Source organism: Pseudophryne corroboree, chromosome 2, assembly GCF_028390025.1.
Source record: "Pseudophryne corroboree isolate aPseCor3 chromosome 2, aPseCor3.hap2, whole genome shotgun sequence".
NCBI lineage: Eukaryota > Metazoa > Chordata > Amphibia > Anura > Myobatrachidae > Pseudophryne > Pseudophryne corroboree.
In genome coordinates, this window is record NC_086445.1 from 575471773 (window position 1) to 575494008 (window position 22236).

General features: G+C 46.8%; 1 protein-coding gene across 4 annotated transcripts in view; it reads right to left on the reverse strand.

The window, feature by feature from the left end:
- The window catches only part of C2H1orf216 (chromosome 2 C1orf216 homolog), a 273069-nt gene that overhangs the window by 227789 nt on the left and 23044 nt on the right, over window positions 1-22236 (reverse strand). The window contains exon 2 of one of the 4 annotated variants that reach the window (XR_010231294.1): window positions 7493-8947. The exons of the other annotated variants lie outside the window; for them this stretch is intronic. The gene's annotated coding sequence lies outside the window, so the exon portion shown is untranslated. Of the gene's footprint in view, window positions 1-7492; window positions 8948-22236 lie in introns of those variants that run through there. 4 annotated transcript variants of the gene reach the window in all.

Consider the following 22236-nt stretch of genomic DNA (forward strand, 5'->3'; position numbering starts at 1 on the left):
AGAGTGGAGAAGTGAGCCAGTGGAGAAGTTGCCCATGGCAACCAATCAGCTGCTCTGTATAATTTTATAGTATGCACATAATAAATGTTACTAAAAAAATGCTGATTGGTTGCCATGGGCAACTGCTCCACTGGCTCTCTTCTCCACTCTTTCTACTGCTTAGTACATCTCCAGATTCTGAATTCCACCCCTTCTTTACCTAATCCTTAAATGATTGATGACACTGAAATGTAATATGACCTATGCCCCAAATCCCCAATTCCATTACCTAACCTCTGGACACTTATTACTTAAACCCTAGTCACCATATTCCCCTTTCTTTCACATTACCTACACAGTCACACTCTAAATTAGTAATACTCAGCTTATACTTTAAATATAAGTATATCTGGGGGCGTGGCCTAGCTGTGGAGAGAGACAGAGGTGTCCGGCCCGGGCTCCTGCTTCAGTGTGACCCTTTATCTCTCCATACCCTCTATTCTGACTCCTGGGGGTCGCCACCTGCTTCTTGGGTCCCCCTGCATTGGGTGAAATGGGTCGCGGAGCCGGCGGGTGCCCCCTGTGCCCGTGCAGGTTGCGGCCTTATTGCCTGGAGGGAGCCGGGTACTCGAGTCAGCCACAGCCCGGACCGAAAGTGACGCGACGGGACCGGGATTGAGACGCCGGACGACGGAGGCCCTGCTTTTCCCCCTCCTGCGGCCCCCTCAACTGCTCTGGAGTTGCCAGCCTAGCGCGGCTTCCCCTACCGCTGGCAGCGGCGGTCGCTGTGTGAGGTCCAGTGCAACGGGGGAGAGGGTGCGTGGCTGCGCCTCTCATCCTGACAGCGGCGGACGCTGCTTCCCCTCTCTGGCGGCGGTATTCTGCTCTCCGCTGCCACGCGGGGGGCCTGGAGGCAACTAAGCCGAGCTCCACTGTCACCAATGCTGTGGGAGGCAACACAGCACCTCTCCTCCTGAGTCCTGGAGTCGGAGCCTGGCGGCGCCATCTTGAGTCCTGGCAAACCGCCAGTACAAGGAGCTGCTGCTCCCTGAAGCGGCTTTATAGTCCCACAGGGACTTCACCAGCTCGGAGGCACACAGTGGAAGACGGGGGACGGCTGCAAAATACCTCAGAGTGGACACTCCAGTAGGGGGTAAGTGACCTGCTGCTCCGGGATCGCAGTGGTGCCCCCTTACCATAGTAAAAGCCTGGACTGTGGCTTAGCTGACAACTGGGGGGGCTGCATTTCTCCAGGGCTCCTGCCTGCACACATATCAAAAGTCCTGTTTTCAGCCTCACTTAAGCCCTCCGTCCCCCTGCATCTATACCCTGATCTCACACCGTGCTCTCCTGCGTCAGTGGGGGGTGCAGCGGAATCGGGGGGAGGCTTGAGCCGGGGCGGCCATCTTTCTAGCGGTCACCGACACCAACACAGCCTGCTTACCAGGGTTGTATGACGACCAGCTGGAGGACATAATCAACCTTCCTCTGTATGCTGTCATGCTGCCGACCCCAATGCCCACCGATACCTGCCTGATGTGTAATCTGCTATAATGTGACCGGGCCGCGCAGAGGGGATAACGGGGTGCAACACTTGCTGGGATATGTCCTGATATTTCCTTTCACGAGGCACTGTTCTGGATTCTGTTCTCTCCACTCAGACAAATGACAAGGCGACGCCGCTCTGGCAACTCATCAAAAGCTAAACCCGTGACTTCACAAGCTGCAGCCTTCCGTACTTTATTTGGCACTCCCGTACCCGACCCCATTGCCTCTACGCTCCTCCCTGAATCCCTGTCATCAAACGTCATGGAGGATACTGGGGCCCTGACCTCTTCCCCCAAAAAACGCCAATCTGGAGCCGCCAGCAAAGATTCCGCCGACATGGCGGCAGTCCTTATACAGCTACGCTCTCTTCCGACTCGTCAAGACATTCAGCAGGATTTATCCAACATGGAGAAGCGGATTCACGATTCTATTCAGGCAAGTCTCTCTACCATCCAATCCGATCTCACGCAAGTAGCAAATAGAGTGGTTGACCTGGAGGATCACAGAGATGAAACGGACTCTAAGCTCGCTGACTTGCATGACCTTGTATCCCGATACTCACGTACCACCGCTGAAATGAGACGTAGATTGGATGATATAGATAACAGAGGTAGGCGGAACAACCTGAGGGTCAAAGGTCTACCGGAAGATGTTCCTCCTCAGGGCCTGGATGCGGCGTTATCTACAATATTCAACGGCCTTCTTGGTGCAGACCCCAGCTCTCAAATAATGTTTGACAGAGCGCATCGGGCTCTCCGACCAAAAGGAGCGCCCACAGAAAGGCCTAGAGACGTCATCTGCCGTTTGCACTATTTTCAGGTGAAAGAGACTATCCTACAGAAGTCCAGACAGGCCCCGAATATAGACTTTAACGGCCATCACATACAGATTTTTCAGGACCTTTCATGGACAACTCTACAGCAGAGGCGTCTTCTCCACCCCCTTACGGAAGCTCTTCGGAAGAAGGATATCCGGTTCCGCTGGGGGTTCCCTTTAAGTGTCCAAGTGACCCGAGACGGGACACGTTATGTTCTTGAGGACTATGAAGACGTCCCGTCGTTCTGCTCTGCACTGGGCCTACCGTTCATATCACTACCTAATTGGACGGACCCCTTGCAACTCCCCACTACATCACTCCCCCGCAGGGAGCCTTGGAGAAAGGTGGGCAACTCCAGACGACGCAATCGAGCTGGCAGGACTGATGATGCCTCTGAAGCCTCGTGAATGTATTCATCACTTTCATTTGTGATATCCTTTTATTTCTCTCTTGCATTTCCTTACTGAAAGCTCACATTGATTTTCTTACTGTTTGTTTAATGTATGGGCTTAACCTGTTTTGGGAATGCTTACTGCTATTTTAATGGTTGAGGTTACGTTCGAACTCTGCTCAGGGAGTTCCGTGTGTATTGAATAGACTGAGTGGCGGGGAGGGAGGTGGCGATTGTTTCCCTTTTTTTCGCTCGCCTCCTTCCTGGCCATGACGTATCCCTCTAAACTACCCATTTAATCAATTATCATAAGATTGTTGCGCCCGTTGTCACCCTATGAAACCCCTTCTCTGCTGTATATTTTTTAGACCATGGGATACTTAGTTCTTACCCATGGCTTTCAATGCAGAGATTGCTATAATATGTTGTTTTATATGTTTTTTTTTTCCCTTTCTCTACGTTGAGTTATTCGTGTCCTCCTTTCTTTCCTCTTGTGTTTCCCCATCCACCCCTTCCCTCACATACTACCGCCAACTTCAGGTTATTCTTGGTACTACACTATATTGGAGCCGTAGCTATGGTATATCGTTCAGTAAGTCAGTTTCCACATTCCTTCCTTTATGGCTAGCTTGAAAGTCGTCTCTTACAATGTGAAAGGATTAAATATCCCTGAAAAGAGGTCAGGCCTACTACATACCTTGCATACCGATGGAGCGGAGGTTGTTTTCTTACAAGAAACACATTTCAAGAGGGGGGCCTCTCCGGGTCTCCGCTCTCGCCACTTTCTAAATGGTTACTTTAACGATTACTCCGGAGCGAAGGCTAGAGGTGTCGCCATTCTCTTTGCCAAGCATCTGAGACTGACGGATGTTTCCGAAATGCAAATAGGTGATGGGAGGGGGATTCTGGTTAGAGCTACCATAGCCCATCAGACATTCACTTTTGTTAATCTCTACCTTCCTAACCAGGGCCAAACCCGGTTCCTCAGGGACTCCCTGGAACTAGTTGAACAAAACCTGGTGGGTACTTTGGTGGTAGGAGGGGATCTTAACTGGGTCCTTGAGCCCCGCTTAGATTCCTCTTCTAGGTCTCCGAGGACTACTCTTAGAGAATCCAGACGGTTTAGTGCTGTCTTGCATGATTTTCAACTGGTTGACTCTTGGCGTCTTCTACACCCATCAGATAGGGATTTCACCTTTTACTCATCCCCACACAACTCCTACTCCCGAATAGATTACCTCTGCGTGAGCCATGCACATCTAGACCTATTGACTGATGCAACCATCGGCCAAATAGCACTATCCGACCATGCCCCAGTCACGCTCACACTTTCTCTCCGGCATCCACCTTCCAAACACTGGCGCTGGCGGTTCAATGAACAACTCCTTCGGGACCCCGTATCCCAAGCTCAGATTGAGAAGGCAATAGAGGACTACATTTCCTTAAATGCAACTGGCGATGTCTCTCCGGTGACACTGTGGGAGGCGCATAAATGTGTGATAAGGGGTAAATGCATACAACTGGGCACACATCTGAAAAAACAAAAGGCTGAGTGTAGAACCGCCCTGCTAGAGAAAATTAAAAAATTAGAATTGGCACATAAATCCACATTAGCGTCCGACACTTTTTCTGAACTCCAAACGGCGAGACAAGCTCTTCATACTTTGCTCAGCGATGGTACCCGCAGGGCATTTCGTAAATGTCGCCATAAATACCATAGATGGGGAAACAGACCCGGTAAACTTCTGGCACGTGCTCTTAGAGCTCAGAGATCCTTAACGTATATATCTAAACTCACAGATGCTGACGGGCGGTCCCATGCCTCTGATACGGAAATAGCTGGGATTTTTCATACTTACTACTCGGCTTTATATAATCTGACCTCTACACGTACATCGTCTGCACGCATAGCTCATAAACATGACATACAGATATTTCTAGACGAAATTACTTTTCCGACTATCCCAACAGGCGTTGCACAGGCCCTAGATGATCCTTTCACTGAGGAAGAACTGCTGGCCGCCCTACAGTCTTCCCCCAATGGTAAAAGCCCAGGACCGGATGGTTTCCCGGTCACATATTATAAGGCCTTTCAGGATAGGCTCCGCCCCCTTCTCCTGCAGGCCTGCAATGCCATATCATCAGCGACCCCTCTGTCGGGCCAGTCCCTGAGCGCCCATAATATTGTCATTCCGAAGGAATCCAAAGATCCGACACTCCCTTCCAGCTATAGGCCGATATCACTGCTGAATGTAGATATCAAATTATTTGCAAAACTTATGGCTAATCGCCTTAAGCCATTATTACCAGATATAGTACACCCTGACCAGGTAGGTTTTGTTATGGGCAGAGAGGCAAGGGATAATACAATCAGAGTAATTGATCTGATAGCGCACGCACAGGCAAATGATGTCCCTCTTATGCTCCTCTCCACAGATGCAGAAAAGGCCTTTGATCGGGTGGACTGGGACTTTATGGAGGCAGTGCTCAGACGCCTGGGTCTGGGAGATGTTTTCTTGCAGAGGATTCTCTCATTGTATAGAGCTCCATCTGCTCGGGTTAGGGTGAATGGCGTTCTCTCTGAACCAATACCGATATCCAATGGCACACGCCAGGGCTGCCCACTGTCACCTTTAATCTTTGTCTTATGTATGGAGGCTCTGGCCCGTGCGATCAGATGTAACCCTAACATTGTGGGCCTGCAGGTGGGCAAGATTGACCACCGCTTGGCCCTCTTCGCAGACGACTTATTGGCGGTCATAACGAACCCCTTAATTTCTCTACCCAGCCTTATGAAAGAATTTACGCGATTCGGAAACCTATCAAATTTTAAAATGAATTATTCTAAGTCTACGACAATGAATATTACGCTCCCACCTGCTACGGCTTACCTTTTGGCGCAATCATTTCAATTTACATGGCAGAAATCCCATATTACATACCTAGGGATTCAAATCCCCTCGACGCTTAATGCCATAGTTGCTATTAACCACACCCCTCTCCTCCGCAAACTGCGTCAGGAGATGGCGTACTGGCTCACGCAGAGGTTCTCATGGCTAGGCCGTATAAATATAGTGAAGATGAACATTCTTCCTAGGCTGTTATATCTCTTTCAAACCATCCCTCTGAAACTCTCCCCTAACTTTTTAGCTGAAGCACACAAGGTGATAAGCCACTTCATTTGGGGTGGGCGGAAACCTAGGTTCAAGCATAGCCATTTATCTAGACTGAAATCTCAGGGCGGACAACAACTGCCTATGATTTCTACATACTATCATGCCACACTCCTGCATAGGATTGTCGATTGGTCCCGCCCCAGTCCATATAGGAAACAGTGGGTTGATCTGGAGGCTTCTTCCACTAATCTTAATTTACAGGCAGTACCCTGGTCTCCTAAAATTAGCCGCTCATTCCATCCTACTGTGGGGCCCACTTTAGCTTTATGGCGGACATTTCGTTATAAGATGGGAGTCTCGTCTAGACGGACATCCCTCATACCTATTTTCGATAACCCACTGTTCCCCCCGGGAGAGTCCAATACGATTGCTTCTAGATGGGAGAGGGCGGGTGTGACAAGGGTGGTTCACCTACTTGCGCATGGCAAACTCAAAGCATTCTCCGAGATACAGGCAACGGGCGATATACCCACCAAGGACTACTGGTTCTACCTCCAGGTGCGCCATTTCATTACCTCGCAGAAAGGAGCGATAGACCTTTATAAGGTTCTTACTCCCTTTGAATCCATGTGCAATCAGGAGACGGCCCCATCACACGTAGTGTCGGGTATTTACAAAATCCTACTGCAGGGCTGCTTCCCTGCTGTCCCTTCTTTCTGTGATGCCTGGGATAAAGACTTACTACATCGGGGAATCAAGATCCATTGGGATACACATTGCAAGGTTATGGCACAATGCTCCACTAGCCTGGAAGTTGTGGAAACACAATACAAATTATTGACGAGATGGTACAGGTGCCCCTCTCTTCTTCATAAATTTTACCCTTCAGTCTCTCCCCTGTACTGGCGATGTGGTAGGGATACTGGTACGTTGATCCACATTTGGTGGAACTGCCAGTTGATTGCCCCCTTCTGGAACACAATTATTAAACTATCAGCGGAGATTCTGGGAGGTCCAGTGCCAACGGGCCCGGATTTTTGGCTTCTCTCACACTCAACTGTCCCCCTGTCTCACTACAAGAAGTCCCTCCTTAAACACTTAAATAATGCGGCGAGAGCGGTGCTCCCAGTACATTGGCGGTCCGTTAACCCGCCGACAATATGGGAATGGTTCCAACGCATTGATTTCTATATGCATATGGAGGATGTTTACTCTGCCGCCTTAGATAAATACTCCGACTATATAGCCACTTGGCTTCGCTGGATAGAATTCAAGACCACTAAGACCTATGCTGATTACGCACCCCTGAATACACACTGAGGATGGAACTTGCTGATGCCTCCTCTCTGATTTCTGAATGATTTACATATGTGACCTAATCCACTCCCCCCTCCCTTTTTTCCCTTTCTTCCCCTTGTCCACCCCCTTTTAATTTTAATTGTTTCCAACTGTTTGCTACCTCAAATATTATATGGTTACTATGTTAATGAGTGATACTGTTACGAAGCGCTCTTTATTCCAGATATTATGTCTTCTGTTGCATGATATACAGTGTAGGATGACATATATATGTCTGTTAACCCTTTTTTCTTCTTTCTCCTTGATGACATCCTTGTAACTGCAATCACCACGCTATGAGACTAATGTCTACGTTTTATTTTTGGACATACGTACTGCACTATATGGAAACTGTTTCAATTTGCAAAATGAAAAATAAAGAATTTAAAAAAATATATATATAAGTATATCCATAGTCCAGGCAATGTATGGTCAATCTTTCATTGGTGCACTTTATGGAACAGTTAAATCCAGGTCTTAAATTGAAGTACTGTATACCCACAGAACCTTCCTACAACTGCCACACATTGTACATTTGCCATAAACTATCTCTTGCAAGATCCTAATGCCACCTACATTATGAACATGTCTCTTTAACACCTTTTACTAGAGATGTGCAGCGGGCACTTTTTGTGTTTTGGTTTTGGATCTGTATTCCTGCTCGTGTTTTGGATCTGGATAGGTTTTGCCAAAACCACCCCTTCGGGTTTTGGTTTTGGTTTTGGATATCGATGATTTTTTTTTAAAACATAAAAGTAGCTAAAATCACGGAATTTGGGGGTAATTTTGATCCTACGGTATTATTAACCTCAATAACATTCATTTCCACTTATTTCCAGTCTATTCTGAACACCTCACAATATTGTTTTTAGGCCTAAAAGTTGCACCGAGGTAGCTGTATGACTAAGCTAAGCGACACAAGTGTGCGGCACAAACACCTGGCCCATCTAGGAGTGGCACTGCAGTGTCAGACAGGATGGCACTTAAAAAAACTAGGCCCCAAACAGCAAATCATGCAAAGAAGTAAAAGAGGTGCAATGAGGTAGCTGTATGACTAAGCTAAGCGACACAAGTGTGCGGCACAAACACCTGGCCCATCTAGGAGTGGCACTGAAGTGGCAAACAGGATGGCACTTTAAAAAAAAAAATAGTCCCCAACCAGCACATGCAATAAGGTAGCTGTATGATAAGCTAAGCGACACAAGTGTGTGGCACAAACACCTGTCCCATCTAGGAGTTGCACTGCAGTGACAGGCAGGATGGCACTTAACAAAAAATAGTCCCCAAACAGCATATCATGCAAAGATGTAAAAGAGGTGCAATGAGGGAGCTCTATGACTAAGCTAAGTGACACAAGTGTGCGGCACAAACATGTGGCCCATCTAGGGTTGGCACTGCAGTCCTACTACACTAATGGCGGATACGGGACGCACATCTAACACCAACATCTTGTAGCTGTCAAGGCCTCAGTTATCCGCTTTGCAACAGGATGACTGCTGTCATATTTCATCTTCCTCGCAAAGTACTGTTGGACAGTCATTTTCTTAGTTGAAGTAATACAAGTGGTATTCCGACTTCCCCTCTGGGATGATGATCGACTCCCAGCAGCAACAGCAGCGGCGGCAGCAGCAATAGGAGGAAGTGGTTCTTGATCTTTCCCTATTTTATCCTCCAAATTTTTGTTCTCCATTATTTTTCTGGAGTTATATAACAAAATACCGCACAGGAGAGCGTACCTCTACACCGCCAGGGCAAACCCTGTAAGAAAAATTGGATTAAATATTAATAACCACTTTATTTGGAGTAAATAATATACAGCACAGGACAGCACCACTGAACTTATATGGCAGCACCACTGGACTAGACTTATACGGCAGTACCACTGGACTTATACAGCAGTATCACTGGACTGGTTTTATACGGCAGTACCACTGGATTTATACGGCAGTACCACTGTACATATATGGCAGTATCACTGGAATTATATGGTAGTACCACTGGACTTATACGGAAGTACCACTAGAATTATACGGCAGTATCACTGGACTCGATTTATACTGCAGTAGCAATGGACATATACGGCAGTAGCACTGGATTTATACGGCATTACCACTGGACATATACAGCAGTATCACTGGAATTATATGGCAGTACCACAGGACTTATACGGCAGTACCATTGGACATATACGGCAGTATCACTGGACTGGATTTATACGGCAGTACCACTGGACATATACAGCAGTATCACTGGACTGGATTTATTTGGCAGTACCACTGGATTTATACAGCAGTACCACTGGACATATACGGCAGTATCGCTGGAATTATATGGCAGGACCACTGTACATATACGGCAGTATCACTGGATTTATACGGCAGTACCACTGGACATATACGGCAGTATCACTGGACATATATGGCAGTATCACTGGAATTATATGGTAGTACCACTGGACTTATACGGAAGTACCACTAGAATTATACGGCAGTATCACTGGACTCGATTTATACGGCAGTAGCACTGGACATATACGGCAGTATCACTGGATTTATACGGCATTACCACTGGACATATACAGCAGTATCACTGAAATTATATGGCAGTACCACAGGACTTACACGGCAGTACCATTGGACATATACGGCAGTATCACTGGACTGGATTTATACGGCAGTACCACTGGACATATACAGCAGTATCACTGGACTGGATTTATTTGGCAGTACCACTGGATTTATACAGCAGTACCACTGGACATATACGGCAGTATCGCTGGAATTATATGGCAGGACCACTGTACATATACGGCAGTATCACTGGATTTATACGGCAGTTCCACTGGACATATACGGCAGTACCACTGGACATATATGGCAGTATCACTGGAATTATATGGTAGTACCACTGGACTTATACGGAAGTACCACTAGAATTATACGGCAGTATCACTGGACTCGATTTATACGGCAGTAGCACTGGACATATACGGCAGTATCACTGGATTTATACGGCATTACCACTGGACATATACAGCAGTATCACTGGAATTATATGGCAGTACCACAGGACTTATACGGCAGTACCATTGGACATATACGGCAGTATCACTGGACTGGATTTATACGGAAGTACCACTGGACATATACAGCAGTATCACTGGACTGGATTTATTTGGCAGTACCACTGGATTTATACAGCAGTACCACTGGACATATACGGCAGTATCGCTGGAATTGTATGGCAGGACCACTGTACATATACGGCAGTATCACTGGATTTATACGGCAGTACCACTGGACATATACGGCAGTATCACTGGACTTATACGGCAGTATCACTGGACTGGATTTATACAACAGTACCACTGGATTTATACGACAGTACCACTGGACATATACAGCAGTAGCATTGGAATTATATGGCAGTACCACTGGACATATACGGCAGTATCACTGGATTTATATGGCAGTATCACTGGATTTATACGGCAGTACCACTGGGCATATACGGCAGTATCACTGGATTTATATGGCAGTACCACTGGACATATACGGCAGTATCCCTGGACATATACGGCAGTATCACTGGATTTATACGGCAGTATCACTGGATTTATACGGCAGTATCACTGGACCGGATTTATACGGCAGTATTACTGGATTTATATGGCAGTACCACTGGACATATACGGCAGTATCACTGGAATTATATGGCAGTACCACTGGTCATATATGGCAGTATCACTGGACATATACGGCAGTATCACTGGACATATACGGCAGTATCACTGGACATATACGGCAGTACCACTGGACTTATACCGCAGCACAGGGACACCACCACTGGACTGATGCAGGACAACAGAGCACCACTGCACTGGACAGAGGACACCACCACTGTGACTGGACTGATGCAGCACAAGACACCACCACTGGACTGATGCAGCACAACAAAGCACCACTGGACTGGACTTATACATCAGCACTGGACACATGGCAGCAGAGGACACCACCACTGTGACTGGACTGATGCAGCCAGTGGTGTAACTAGAAATCTTTCTCCCCCAAGCCAAAAAATTATCTCCCCCCCCCCCCCGCACAGGAAAAAAAAATCCTGATTCATGCCCCTTACATTATTTGTCATTTTTCCTCCTTATAGTAATGCCCAGTATACATTATGTATGCCACATACTGCAATGGTCCTTAGACATTATGCCACACACCATAATGCCCCCGACACATTATGCCACACATCGTAATGCCTGTGACACATTATGCCACACACCGTGATGCCTGTGACACATTATGACAAGAATCGCAATGCCCGTTATACACTATGCTACACACTGATACATTATAACACATACAATGCCTGTGACACATTATGACACACCGCAATGTCCGTGATACATTATGACGCACACCGCAATGTCCGTGATACATTATGCCACACACCGCAATGCCCATTACACATTAAGTCCTACAGTAAGGCTTCTAATTACTTTTAAATTACCTGCTCATTGCCAGGGGTTTCATGCTCTTGGTACCATGCACGGTGCCAGGAGTTTTCATGCTCAAGGTGTCATGCTCGTTGCCAGGGGTTTCATGCGGTAGGTGTTATGCTTGTTGCCAGAGGTATCATGTGCTGGGTTTCAAGCTTGTTGCCTGGGGTTTCATGCACTGGGTGTCATGCTTGTTGTTAGGGGGTAATGCTTGTTGCCAGGGATTTCATGAACTGGGTGTTGTGCTTGTAACCAGGGGGTAATGCTTGGTGCCAGGGCTGTGCTCCCAGTGCCACATATGTCCCCAGTGCCAGATATTCCCCCACAGTGCCAGGTACACATATGTAAAACAAGATATATGATCACCAATGCGCTAGTCACACATGTTCAAAATAGGTCGAATTGTCTTACATCAAGCAATATTTCCGGAATATTCAACCTCTTTTCCAGAATCCCTCCCAGAATAATCTGGGTGCCGTGCGAGGGAGGACCTTGGTTGGAAATATACCTCTTATCCTCACATATGACTCCACCACAGGGATAGATGTTACCTTTAAATTTTCAAAGATAAAGCAAACATAGTGCAAGTATAGTCGAATGCAACTTTAGATATAATGGTTTAATAAATTGCACTCACAATATACACATAGATAAAAAGCATGTAGACCACTTATAGTGGATATGGATATATGCCAGGCGTTAGTGAAGTTACCCTCCCAGATCTCAAATCGGGTGATGTGGATCAGTGGTCCGGATACACTGTACCAACTTGTAGGGAACTGTCACCGCCAGGGATAATCCAAGGAAACACCAGTCACCACGCCTAAAGCTTTTCGGACCTCAGTCCTTCATCAGAGGCATGGTGTCTGGTTGCGAATATCCCTCTTAAATACCCTAACTTAATTGTCCCATAAGTGTCAGCTGCGGTAGATATTCCCCCACAGTGCCAGGTACACATATGCCCCTAGTGCCAAATATGCCCCCCCAGTGCCAGGTACACATATGGACCCCCAGTGCCAAATATGCCAAATATGGACCCCCAGTGCCAGCTACACATATACCCCCCAGTGCCAAATATGCTCCCCCAGTACCAAACATGCCCCCCCATGCCAAATATGCCCCCCCCCCAGTGCCAGCTACACATATACCCCCCAGTGCCAAATATGCTCCCCCAGTACCAAACATGCCCCCCCATGCCAAATATGCCCCCCCCAGTGCCAGCTACACATATTCCCCCCAGTGCCAAATATGCTCCCCCAGTACCAAACATGCCCCCCCATGCCAAATATGCTCCCCCAGTGCCAGATACACCCCCACCCCGGGCTCCCCCGCTGCTGTGCGATTCGAGAAGGAGGGAGCGGCGTGTCTGTTAAGTGAAGTGCCGGGCACTTAATTTAACAGACACGCCGCTGCCACCGGAGACCCGGGAGGGACACACAGGAGAGGCGCGTGCTGTGCCCTCCGTGTCCCTCCTTCCCAGCAGAAATCAGTGGCGGCGGCTAGGGCACCCGGCAGCCCTGCACGCCTCCAAGTGCTCGCAGGGGCTGCGGGCCCCTAGTTACGCCACTGGATGCAGCACAAGACACTACCACTGCACTTATACATGACAACAAAGCACCACTGCACTGGACTTAAACAGCTACACTGGACATATGGAGGCAGAGGACACCACCACTGTGACTGGACTGATGCAGCACAAGATACTACACTGGACTGAGCAGCACAAGACAGCACTGGAATCGTCAAACTACTTTCCCGCACAGACACTGAGGACGGAGACACGTCCTCTCGCTACACTCTCCAATTATGGAGTGAAAATGGCGGTGACGCGCGGCTCCTTATATGGAATCCAAAACCTGCGAGAATCCGACCGCAGGATGATGACGTTTTGCCTCGTTCTGGTTTCCGAGTCTGGCGGATCCGTGTTCGGGACGTGATGTTCGGTAGGGTTCGATTCTCTGAGAACCGAACCCACTCATCTCTACCTTTTACTGACCAGGCCTCAGCATAGAGTAAATTTGAATAAAGTTTCTCAGTTGTGACTATAGTGTGGCATTCACTATTAGCCTCTATACTGCAACTGGGATCGTGTATAGTGATGGGACGGTGCGAAAAAAGTGATCACACAGGCGATCGCAAGGTGACTGACAGAAAGAGGGCGTTTGTGGGTGGCAACTGACCATTTTCAAGGAGTGTCTGGAAAAACGCAGGCATGTCCATGCGTTGGAAGGGAGGGTGTCTGACGTCAATTGCAGTCCCGGACAGGATGAAGTGATCGCAGCGGCTGAGTAAGTCCTGGGCTGCGCAGAGACTGCACAAAATCTGTTTGTACAGCGCTGCTACACAGTAGGGATGTGCACTTGAAATTTTTCGGGTTTTGTGTTTTGGTTTTGGGTTCGGTTCCGCGGCCGTGTTTTGGGTTCGAACGCGTTTTGGCAAAACCTCACCGAATTTTTTTTGTCGGATTCGGGTGTGTTTTGGATTCGGGTGTTTTTTTCAAAAAACCCTAAAAAACAGCTTAAATCATAGAATTTGGGGGTCATTTTGATCCCAAAGTATTATTAACCTCAAAAACCATAATTTCCACTCATTTTCAGTCTATTCTGAACACCTCACACCTCACAATATTATTTTTAGTCCTAAAATTTGCACCGAGGTCGCTGGATGACTAAGCTAAGCGACCCAAGTGGCCGACACAAACACCTGGCCCATCTAGGAGTGGCACTGCAGTGTCACGCAGGATGGCCCTTCCAAAAAACACTCCCCAAACAGCACATGACGCAAAGAAAAAAAGAGGCGCAATGAGGTAGCTGTGTGACTAAGCTCAACGACCCAAGTGGCCGACACAAACACCTGGCCCATCTAGGAGTGGCACTGCAGTGTCACGCAGGATGGCCCTTCCAAAAAACACTCCCCAAACAGCACATGACGCAAAGAAAAAAAGAGGCGCAATGAGGTAGCTGTGTGACTAAGCTCAACGACCCAAGTGGCCGACACAAACACCTGGCCCATCTAGGAGTGGCACTGCAGTGGCGGCACTAAACACTCTTTCGGAGTACACACTTGTGGGAGGGCAACTTAGGTAGAATAAAGCCAGTTTGTGCAAGGGCCTCCAAATTGCCTCTTTTTCCTGCCAGTATAAGTACGGACTGTCTGACGTGCCTACTTGGATGCGGTCACGCATATAATCCTCCACCATTCTTTCAATGGGGAGAGAATCATATGCAGTGCCAGTAGACGACATGTCCGTAATCGTTGGCAGGTCCTTCAGTCCGGACCAGATGTCAGCATCAGCAGTCGCTCCAGACTGCCCTGCATCACCGCCAGCGGGTGGGCTCGGAATTCTGAGCCTTTTCCTAGCACCCCCAGTTGCGGGAGAATGTGAAGGAGGAGATGTTGACAGGTCGCGTTCCGCTTGACTTGACAATTTTCTCACCAGCAGGTCTTTGAACCCCAGCAGACTTGTGTCTGCCGGAAAGAGAGATCCAAGGTAGGTTTTAAATCTAGGATCGAGCACGGTGGCCAAAATGTAGTGCTCTGATTTCAACAGATTGACCACCCGTGAATCCTTGTTAAGCAAATTAAGGGCTCCATCCACAAGTCCCACATGCCTAGCGGAATCGCTCTGTGTTAGCTCCTCCTTCAATGTCTCCAGCTTCTTCTGCAAAAGCCTGATGAGGGGAATGACCTGACTCAGGCTGGCAGTGTCTGAACTGACTTCACGTGTGGCAAGTTCAAAAGGTTGCAGAACCTTGCACAACGTTGAAATCATTCTACACTGCGCTTGAGACAGGTGCATTCCACCTCCTATATCGTGCTCAGTTGTATAGGGTTGAATGGCCTTTTGCTGCTCCTCCAACCTCTGAAGCATATAGAGGGTTGAATTCCACCTCGTTACCACTTCTTGCTTCAGATGATGGCAGGGCAGGTTCAGGCGTTTTTGGTGTTGCTCCAGTCTTCTGTACGTGGTGCCTGTACGCCGAAAGTGTCCCGCAATTCTTCTGGCCACCGACAGCATCTCTTGCACGCCCCTCTCGTTTTTTAAATAATTCTGCACCACCAAATTCAAGGTATGTGCAAAACATGGGACGTGCTGGAATTTGCCCAGATTTAATGCACACACAATATTGCTGGCGTTGTCCGATGCCACAAATCCACAGGAGAGCCCAATTGGGGTAAGCCATTCCGCGATGATCTTCCTCAGTTGCCGTAAGAGGTTTTCAGCTGTGTGCGTATTCTGGAAACCGGTGATACAAAGCGTAGCCTGCCTAGGAAAGAGTTGGCGTTTGCGAGATGCTGCTACTGGTGCCGCCGCTGCTGTTCTTGCGGCGGGAGTCCATACATCTACCCAGTGGGCTGTCACAGTCATATAGTCCTGACCCTGCCCTGCTCCACTTGTCCACATGTCCGTGGTTAAGTGGACATTGGGTACAGCTGCATTTTTTAGGACACTGGTGACTCTTTTTCTGAGGTCCGTGTACATTTTCGGTATCGCCTGCCTAGAGAAATGGAACCTAGATGGTATTTGGTACCGGGGACACAGTACCTCCAACAAGTCTCTAGTTGGCTCTGCAGTAATGATGGATACCGGAACCACGTTTCTCACCACCCAGGATGCCAAGGCCTCAGTTATCCGCTTTGCAGCAGGATGACTGCTGTGATATTTCATCTTCCTCGCAAAGGACTGTTGGACAGTCAATTGCTTGGTGGAAGTAGTAAAAGTGGTCTTACGACTTCCCCTCTGGGATGACCATCGACTCCCAGCAGCAACAACAGCAGCGCCAGCAGCAGTAGGCGTTACACGCAAGGATGCATCGGAGGAATCCCAGGCAGGAGAGGACTCGTCAGAATTGGCCTGCAGGACTATTGGCATTCCTGGGGAAGGAGGAAATTGACACTGAGGGAGTTGGTGGGGTGGTTTGCGTGAGCTTGGTTACAAGAGGAAGGGATTTACTGGTCAGTGGACTGATTCCGCTGTCGCCCAAAGTTTTTGAACTTGTCACTGACTTATTATGAATGCGCTGCAGGTGACGTATAAGGGAGGATGTTCCGAGGTGGTTAACGTCCTTACCCCTACTTATTACAGCTTGACAAAGGCAACACACGGCTTGACAAATGTTGTCCGCATTTCTGTTGAAATACTTCCACACCGAAGAGCTGATTTTTTTGGTATTTTCACCAGGCATGTCAATGGCCATATTCCTCCCACGGACAACAGGTGTCTCCCCGGGTGCCTGACTTAAACAAACCACCTCACCATCAGAATCCTCCTTGTCAATTTCCTCCCCAGCGCCAGCAACACCCATATCCTCCTCATCCTGGTGTACTTCAACACTGACATCTTCAATCTGACTATCAGGAACTGGACTGCGGGTGCTCCTTCCAGCACTTGCAGGGGGCGTGCAAATGGTGGAAGGCGCATGCTCTTCACGTCCAGTGTTGGGAAGGTCAGGCATCGCAACCAACACAATTGGACTCTCCTTGTGGATTTGGGATTTCGAAGAACGCACAGTTCTTTGCTGTGCTTTTGCCAGCTTGAGTCTTTTCATTTTTCTAGCGAGAGCCTGAGTGCTTCCATCCTCATGTGAAGCTGAACCACTAGCCATGAACATAGGCCAGGGCCTCAGCCGTTCCTTGCCACTCCGTGTGGTAAATGGCATATTGGCAAGTTTACGCTTCTCCTCCGACAATTTTATTTTAGATTTTTGAGTCCTTTTTTTACTGATATTTGGTGTTTTGGATTTTACATGCTCTGTACTATGACATTGGGCATCGGCCTTGGCAGACGACGTTGATGGAATTTCATCGTCTCGGCCATGACTAGTGGCAGCAGCTTCAGCACGAGGTGGAAGTGGATCTTGATCTTTCCCTATTTTTGGAACCTCAACATTTTTGTTCTCCATATTTTAATAGGCACAACTAAAAGGCACCTCAGGTAAACAATGGAGATGGATGGATACTAGTATACTTATGGATGACGAGCGACTGCCGACACAGAGGTAGCTACAGCCGTGGACTACCGTACTGTGTCTGCTGCTAATATAGACTGGATGATAATGAGATAAAATTAAAATATATATATATATCACACTAGTACTGCAGCCGGACAGGTATATATTATGTAATGACGGACCTGCTGGACACTGTCTGTCAGCACTGCAGACTCCTAAAGTAAGCTACTAGTATCAAGAAGATAGAAAGAAAAAAAAACCACGGGTAGGTGGTATACAATTATGGATGGACGGGCGACTGCCGACACAGAGGTAGCTACAGCCGTGGACTACCGTACTGTGTCTGCTGCTAATATAGACTGGCTGATAATGAGATAAAATTAAAATATATATATATATCACACTAGTACTGCAGCCGGACAGGTATATATTATGTAATGACGGACCTGCTGGACACTGTCTGTCAGCACTGCAGACTCCTAAAGTAAGCTACTAGTATCAAGAAGATAGAAAAAAAAAAACCACGGGTAGGTGGTATACAATTATGGATGGACGAGCGACTGCCGACACAGAGGTAGCTACAGCCGTGGACTACCGTACTGTGTCTGCTGCTAATATAGACTGGATGATAATGAGATAAAATTAAAATATATATATATCACACTAGTACTGCAGCCGGACAGGTATATATTATGTAATGACGGACCTGCTGGACACTGTCTGTCAGCACTGCAGACTCCTAAAGTAAGCTACTAGTATCAAGAAGATAGAAAAAAAAAACCACGGGTAGGTGGTATACAATTATGGATGGACGAGCGACTGCCGACACAGAGGTAGCTACAGCCGTGGACTACCGTACTGTGTCTGCTGCTAATATAGACTGGATGATAATGAGATAAAATTAAAATATATATATATATCACACTAGTACTGCAGCCGGACAGGTATATATTATGTAATGACGGACCTGCTGGACACTGTCTGTCAGCACTGCAGACTCCTAAAGTAAGCTACTAGTATCAAGAAGATAGAAAGAAAAAAAAACCACGGGTAGGTGGTATACAATTATGGATGGACGAGCGACTGCCGACACAGAGGTAGCTACAGCCGTGGACTACCGTACTGTGTCTGCTGCTAATATAGACTGGATGATAATGAGATAAAATTAAAATATATATATATCACACTAGTACTGCAGCCGGACAGGTATATATTATGTAATGACGGACCTGCTGGACACTGTCTGCAGAATGCGTTTATAAAAACACCACACGACGAGTGTTTAACTTTTTCAGGCAGACAATCACAATATACTGGTGGTCAGCAGACAATCACAATATACTGGTGGTCAGTGGTCACTGGTCAGTCACACTGGCAGTGGCACTCTGGCAGCAAAAGTGTGCACTGTACTTAAAATATGTACTCCTGCTATAACTGTTCCCCAGTCTCCCCCACAATTAAGCTGTGTGAGCAGTGAGCACTCAGCACAGTCAGATAATGATATACAGTATTACATATGATGCAGCACACTGGGCTGAGCACAGATATGGTATGTGACTGTGTCACACTGTGTATCGTTTTTTTTCAGGCAGAGAACGGATTAATTAAACTGGTGGTGGTCACTGGTCACTGGTCACACTATCAGCAAGTAGTACTCCGTCCTAAGCAGACAATCACAATATACTGGTGGTCAGTGTGGTCACTGGTCAGTCACACTGGCAGTGTGGCACTCTGGCAGCAAAAGTGTGCACTGTACTTAAAATATATTATTTATGTACTCCTGCTCTAACTGCTCCCCAGTCTCCCCCACAATTAAGCTGTGTGAGCAGTGAGCACTCAGCACAGTCAGATATACAGTATTACATATGATGATGCAGCACACTGAGGCTGAGCACAGATATGGTATGTGACTGTGTCACACTGTGTATCGTTTTTTTTCAGGCAGAGAACGGATTAATTAAACTGGTGGTCAATGGTCACTGGTCACACTATCAGCAAGTAGTAGTACTCCAGTCCTAATATGCTCCCCAAAATTAGTAAATAGTATCTCTAACTCTCTACTCTCTTCTCTATAAACGGAGAGGACGCCAGCCACGTCCTCTCCCTATCAATCTCAATGCACGTGTGAAAATGGCGGCGATGCGCGGCTCCTTATATAGAATCCGAGTCTCGCGATAGAATACGAGCCTCGCGAGAATCCGACAGCGGGATGATGACGTTCGGGCGGGCTCGGGTTAACCGAGCAAGGCGGGAGGATCCGAGCCTGCTCGGCCCCGTGTAAAAAAAGCTGAAGTTCAGCGGGTTCGGATTCCGAGAAACCGAACCCGCTCATCACTACTACACAGGCGTTCGCACACTTGCACAGCTAAAATACACTCCCCTGTAGGCGGCGACTATCTGATCGCAGGGCTGCAAAAATTGCTGCCCAGTGATCAGGGCTGGATTACCCCCTCTGTTCTGTGATCAAGCCTTGGGTAATGGATGATTTAATTACCAGCATCTACTACACATAGAAACTGCCATTCAGTCTGTCTGGTTACCATTCTGCTTTTTGATTCTGGACTCTGTTTACTTCTACAAAGGAAATTCTGATTCCGCACAAGACCAATACATTTTCGTAAAGATATAATAATCAAACCAAAATTAAAGAAATCAGCAGGGAATGTTTCCTTTATAATTCTTTAAATTGGTGGTGCGCCCTGAGCCAGTAAATAACATGTGAGCACAAAAAAAGACAAAAGAAAAAGAAGGCTCTTGTTTGGGCGCACTTTTTAACAACTAGTTAGATAACATTAAGTTATAAGCAGATAAAACTCACATTTATTTGTGTTCTTAAAACTCAATTTGCAACAATCCGACAGAGAATAATAATAATAATAATAATAATAAAGAAATGTTCTGGTCATATGAACAAAAAACATTAAGGATTAAAAACAGATATGGATATGGGGGGTCATTCCGAGTTGTTCGCACGTTATTTTATTTCGCTACGGAGCGATTAGTCGCAAACTGCGCATGCGCAATGTACGCAGGGCGCCTGCGCCAAGTAAATTAGCACAAAAGTTTGGTATTTTACTCACGGCGTAACAAAGTTTTTTCATCGTTCTGCTGATCGTAGTGTGATTGACAGGAAGTGGGTGTTTCTGGGCGGAAACTGACCGTTTTCTGGGAGTGTGCGGAAAAACGCAGGTGTTTCAGGGAAAAATGCGGGAGTGTCTGGAGAAACAGGGGAGTGGCTGGCCGGACGCTGGGCGTGTGTGTGACGTCAAACTAGGAACGAAACTGACTGAACTGATCGCTATTTGTGAGTAGGTCTGGAGCTACTCAGAAACTGCTAAGAAATTTCTATTCGCAATTCTGATAATCTTTCGTTCGCAATTCTGCTATGCTAAGATACACTCCCAGAGGGCGGCGGCTTAGCGTGTGCAATGCTGCTAAAAGCAGCTAGCGAGCGAAAAACTCGGAATCACTCCCATGGACACAGGTAGTACCATATCCAATCACCCTTGACCAGTACAGAAAATTCTGTATTAATCAGTGTTAATCAGACCTCAGATACATTAACAAAATAGCCACGCACTCTAAGTTACACACACACCGGATCCTCTTACAAAAATTGTTATCAGGTATCCCAGGTGTTACTTCTGACTTATTTGAGTCCTATTTTTGACCCAACAAGGTCTGATTAATACAGAATTGTCTGTACTGGTCAAGGGTGATTGGATATGGTACTGCCTGTGTCCATATCCATATCTGTTTTTAATCCTTAATGTTTTTTGTTCATATGACCAGAACATTTCTTTTTTATTATTATTATTATTATTATTATTATTATTATTATTATCATTTATTATTATTATTATTATTATTATTACTACTATTATTATTATTATTATTATTATTATTCTCTGTCGGCTTGATGCAAATTGAATTTTAAGAACACAAATAAATTTGAGTTTTATCTGCTTATAACTTCATGTTATCTAACTAGTTATTAAAGAGTGAGCCCAAACAAGAGCCTTCTTTTTCTTTTGTCTTTTTTGTGCTCTCTGTTTACTTCTGTCAGCACTATTTAAGTCTTCAAGCTTATCTGCTTTGCAAAGTTCAGAAGCCTTGACAGGTTCTTCGAATATATCTATATTTCTTATGTTTCCACATCTCCAGTATTCATGCAGTTTTCAGTAACCTGTGTTTTCTAAGTTTGTCTGGATATCAAGTTTACCTGCACCCTCTTGTTACTGGGCCTAATTCAGACCTGATCGCAGTAGCAAATTTGTTAGCTAATGGGCAAAACCATGTGCACTTTTGTTAGCTAATGGGCAAAACCAGGTGGAGCAGATATAACATGTGTAGAGAGAGTGCTTATAAACACGTATAAGCGTCACTGGTACAGGGGGGGGCATTACGTGTGTAAGTGTCACTACCAAAGGGGGCATTGTGTGTAAGCGTCACTACTACAGGGAGCATTATGTGTTAAAGCGTCACTGCTACAGGGGGTATTATGTGCACTGTCCCTTTGTAAAGTATGGGAGGGTGCAAATTTATAGTTTGCAGGGGGGGGGGGGGGGCGCCGAACACCCTAGCACCAGCCC